Below are 5,655 nucleotides of genomic sequence, written 5' to 3'. Positions count from 1 at the left end.
GGAGGTATCTTCCGCTCGTCCATTTTCAGTAGGATCTTATATAGCTTTGAGATAGATCCTTTGGATTTCTCTGTGGTACATCATTTTTCCAGTTCCGACAACTGGTCTCCTGACCTCAACGGATGTGGTAGTTTTTGAATAAAATGGTCTAGCTGCTGATACCTCCATTCGTTGATATCCATAAGATTTTTATTTTATTTTAACTCCTGTAGTGTTACTAAGGGCCCTTCCTTAATTAATTCTCTTAATTGAACAGTGTCCTTTTTTATCCAATTTCCCCCTACCTGTGCTTTACCTGGTGCGAAGTAATCGTTATTTGTTAATGCTAAAAAAGGTGAATTATATTCCTTCTCGATTTTTTTATAAACAGTGTCCCAAATCTTAAGTGCATTTTTTGTTATCTCGTGTGTATTCATATCCAGTGTCCTAAATTGGGGAGTGCAGGGACAGTTCTAAGCACGGGAAACAAGCGCTGCTTTACAGGCATTCTATACACCCCCCAGGTACGAAATTTTTAATATTTCACTTTTATTGTTTCACTTTAAGCATTAATAAAATCACTGCCCCCGAAAAAAAATCAGTTTTTTAAAACTTTTTTTTTGCATTGATACATGTCCCCTGGGGCAGGACCCAGGTCCCCAAACACTTTTTATGACAATAACTTGCATATAAGCCTTTAAAACTAGCACTTTAGATTTCTCCCATAGACTTTTACAGGGTGTTCCGCGGCTTTTCGAATTTGCCACGAACACCCCAAATTGTTCGCTGTTCACCGAACAGGCGGACAGGCAATGTTCAAGTCGAACATGAGTTTGACTCGAACTCGAAGCTCATCCCTACTCACAAGTAGTGGTAAAACAATATGAATACAGGGATAACCGTAACACTGACATACATATGTTAACACACGAGAGAACACTCTTGTCTATTCTTGAAATATTGAAGACGTGCTTGAAGGGGTTGTAAAGGTACAATTTTTTTTCCTAAAAAGCTTCCTTTTCCTTAGTGCAGTCCTCCTTCACTTACCTCATCCTTCCATTTTGCTTTTAAATGTCATTATTTCTTCGGAGAAATCATCACTTCCTGTTCTTCTGTCTGTAACTACACACAGTAATACAAGGCTTTCTCCCTGGTGTGGAGTGTCATGCTCGCCCCCTCCCTTGGATACGCTTACACCCATGTTACATGCTCATATCCTACTGCACTAAGGTGAGAGTTTTGGGAGACTAGTTATGGATACCTCTCTATCTGTACTGTGATTCACTTACAGCATTCTTTTGAAGATTATGCATTGGTGCCCAACATCAGTTTCCTCAGTTATAGGACATTTTCTCCTCATTTAGGATATTGTTTATCTCCTATCCATTCATTGGTTCTCCTGAGTTGTTCACAGTTTTTGCATATATATATTGATGTATATATTGTTTCACTAGTCGTTTCACTTTCTGTTATGGTACATTTTATCACCAGATATTATTTATGTACTAGTTGTTGCTAGTTTGGAAGGTTATTGTGTATTTTACTTTAACCACTTAACGCCCGCCGCACGCCTATTTATGTCCACAGAATGGCACGTACAGGCAGATGGGCGTATATATACGTCCTTGCCTTCTAGCGGGTCGGGGGTCCGATCGGGACCCCCTCCGCTGCGTGCGGCGGGCGGCTTACCTCGGGGAGCGATCTGGGACGACGGCGCGGCTATTCGTTTATAGCCGCTCCATCGCGATCGCTCCCCGGAGCTGAAGAACGGGGAGAGCCGTATGTAAACACGGCTTCCCCGTGCTTCACTGTGGCGGTGCATCGATCGAGTGATCCCTTTTATAGGGAGACTCGATCGATGACATAACTGCGACGGAGAAAAAAAACACGCATGCTCAGAATCAAGTCGACGAATGCTCGGAAGCATTAAACTTCATTTTTCTCTGCTCGTCGTAGTGTTGTACGTCACCGCATTCTTGATGGTCGGAATTTGGTGTGTCCGTGTGTATGCAAGACAGCTTGAACGAAATTCCGTCGGAAAAATCCGTCTGAGTTTATCCCGACGGAAAATCCGATCGTGTGTACAAGGCATAAGATTTGTATGAATATTAAAACTGCATATTCTTTATTATCAGGCTATGTGTGGAAGGAACCAGACATGGATAACCGTCTTAACACTTGTTGGGTTTGGTGATCTCTTCCAAATGAAATATTTGTTTTTTGCTTTTTTTCTATCGCTCTACATCATCGCCCTCATCGGCAACTCCCTGATTATTGGTTTAACTGTTATCACTACAAAGCTCCATTCTCCCTTGTACTTTTTTCTTTGCAATCTTTCTTTATGTGAAATCTTTTTCTCAAATTTTATCTTTCCCCACATCCTGTACTTGGTATGGGGAAATGGAGGCTCTGTATCACTATACTATGTTATTGGACATACTTATGTATGTACTTCAGCTGGGGTCACTGAGATTCTTCTCCTCACTATAATGGCAGTTGACAGGTATTTTGCCATTTGCAACCCTTTAAGGTACCCCACACTGATGAATTTAGGGACTTGTAGTTATCTAGTTTTCATGGCCTGGATATCAGGATTGTATAATACCATCCATATCAACTATTCAAATATACAGCTTAAAGATCTGCCCTTCGAAAACCATTGATGTGTTATTTTGCGAGCTTGTGTGTATTTTAGAGATGTCTTCAACAGATACCTATATAGTAAAAATGGAAATATTGGCCTTTGCAGCTGTTTTAGGATTGTTCCCTGTAATTTTGGTCATATTGAGTTACGTGTCCATATTTAGCACTATCCTAACCATTTCCTCCAAGGGTGGAAGGATTAAGACTTTTTCAACTTGTAGCGCCCATCTGACTTCTGTGTTTTTGTATTTTGGGGCAATATTTGTAATTTACATGGTCCCTTCTCTACTCTACTCCAAGAAAATGAAAAAAATTATCACACTGGTGTACACTGTGTTGATTCCTTTGCTTAATCCACTCATCTACAGCCTGAGGAATCAGGAAATGAAAGCCAGTTTGATGTCTTGTATTACTCGTTTCAAGTCTAACAACCATCCAGGGGCGTTGTTGTTTTAATGGGTCCCGGGCAACCAGCAGAACTCCATCCTCAGAACAAGATGCACCAACATTCACATTACACCATAAACTATCATTTTTTTTGGAAATCAACTTCACTAAAATCATTCAGCTCATTCCTACTGGAGAGATTCTGAACAGTTTGGACCCTTTTTTGACCATGTGAGAACAGAATATTTGGATATAATTATGTATTTAGAAAACTCTCCATACTCGTTTTTATATGAGGTATAAATGCAGTATCAATCTTTGATAGCAATTGCTTTATTTCAAATAACAATACACCGTTAATTTACGGTATCTCACAAAAGTGAGTACACCCCTCCCATTTTTGTAAATATTTTATTATATCTTTTCATGTGACAACACTGAAGAAATGACACTTTGCTACATTGTAAAAGTAGTGAGTGTACAGCTTGTATAACAGTGCACATTTGCTGTCCCCTCAAAATAACTCAACACGCAGACATTAACCACTTAAAGCGGTAGTTCACCCGAAAAAAACATTTAACATTAGATTGAGGCTCGTTTTGTCAAGGGGAATCAGTGTTTTTTTTTTTAAAATCAAAGCAGTACTTACCGTTTTAGAGATAGATCTCCGCCGCTTCCGGGTATGGTCTTCGGGACTGGGCATTCCTATTTGATTGACAGGCTTCCGACAGGCTTCCGACGGTCGCATATATCGCGTCACGAGTAGCCGGATAAAGCGTCGGTGCGGCTCTATACGGCGCCTGCGCACCGACGTTCGGCTACTTTCGGAAAATCGTGACGCGATGTATTCGACCGTCGAAAGCCTGTCGGAAGCCTGTCAAATAGGAACACCCAGTCCCGCAGCCCATAGCCGGAAGCGGCGGAGATGTATTTCTAAAATGGTAAGTACTGCTTCGATTGTAAAAAAAACACCCGATTCCCCTTGACAAAACGAGCATCAATCTAATGTTAAAAAAAAAAGTTTTTGGGTGAACCTCCACTTTAAGGATCGCCTCCTGCACATTTACGTCGGCAGAATGACACGGCTGGGCACCTGCACGTACAGGTACGTCCTGTGCTAGTGCCCAGCCGTGGGTCGCGGGTGCGCGACCCGGTCCGAAGCTCCATGATCGGGACCGCGGGACCCGTGGACCCGATTGCCGCTGGAGTCCCGCGATCGGTCCCCGGAGCTGAAGAACGGGGAGAGCTGTGTGTAAACACAGCTTCCCCGTTCTTCACTGTGGCGGCGTCATCAATCGTGTCATCCCTTTTATAGGGATACACAATCGATGACGTCACACCTAGAGCCACACCCCGCTACAGTTGTAAACACACATGAGGTCACACATAACCCCATCAGCGCCCCCTTGTGGTTAACTCCCAAACTGCAACTGTCATTTTCAGAGTAAACAATGCATTTTAAATTCCTTTTTTGCTGTGAAAATGACAATGGGACAAAAAATGTGTCAAAATTGTCCGAAGTGTCCGCCATAATGTCGCAGTCATGAAAAAAATTGCTGATCGCCGCCATTAGTAGTAAAAAAAAAAAAATTAATAAAAATGAAATAAAACTATCCCCCATTTTGTAAATGTTATACATTTTGTGTAAACCAACCGATAAACGCTTATTGTGATTTTTTTTACCAAAAATAGGTGGAAGAATACGTATCGGCCTAAAATGAGGGGGAAAAAAATGTTTTTTTATATATTTTTGGGGGATATTTATTATAGCAAAAAGTAAAAAATATTGATTTTTTTTCAAAATTGTCGCTCTATTTTTGTTTATAGAGCAAAAAAAAAAACCTGCAGAGGTGATCAAATACCACCAAAAGAAAGCTCTATTTGTGGGAAAAAAAGGACGCCAATTTTGTTTGGGAGCCACGTCGCACGACCACGCAATTGTCTGTTAAAGCAACGCAGTGCCGAATCGCAAAACCTGGCCAGGTCCTTTAGCTGCCCAAAGGTCCGGGTCTTAAGTTGTTAATGTCTAAACTGCTTGTAACAAAAGTGAGTACACCCCTAAGTGAAAATGTCAAAACTGAGCCCAAAGTGTCAATATTTTGTGTGGCCACCATTATTTTCCAGCACTGGCTTAACCCTCTTAGGCCTTGTACACATGATCAGTCCAAACTGATGAAAACGGACTGAAGTTCAGTTTCATCAGTCCAAACCTACCGTGTGTATGCCCCATCAGACTTTTGTCCTTCAGACCAAAGTTTTAGAACTTGCTTTAAAATCGGACTGATGGACGCCTGACCGATTGGTCAAAACCGATGGTTAGTACACAAAAGCATTGGTTCAAAACCCACGCATGCTCCGAATCAAGTTGACGCATGCTTGGAAGCATTGAACTTTGTTTTTTTCAGCACGTCGTTGTGTTTTACGTCACCGCATTCTGACCCGATCGGTTTTTGAACTGATGGTGTGTACGCACATCAGACCATAAGTCCATCAGACCATCAGTCCGTTTTCATCTGTTTGGACTGATCGTGTGTACAAGGCCTTAGGCATGGAGGTCACCAGAGCTTCACAAGTTGCCTCTGGAGTCCTTTTCCACTCCTCCATGATGACATCACGGAGCTGGTGGATGTTAGAGACCTTGCGCTC

The sequence above is a fragment of the Rana temporaria genome, chromosome 3 (genome assembly GCF_905171775.1).
Source record: "Rana temporaria chromosome 3, aRanTem1.1, whole genome shotgun sequence".
Taxonomy (NCBI): Eukaryota; Metazoa; Chordata; class Amphibia; order Anura; family Ranidae; genus Rana; species Rana temporaria.
The sequence above is the reverse complement of the archived record's forward strand: the minus strand, read 5'-3'. Positions refer to the sequence as shown.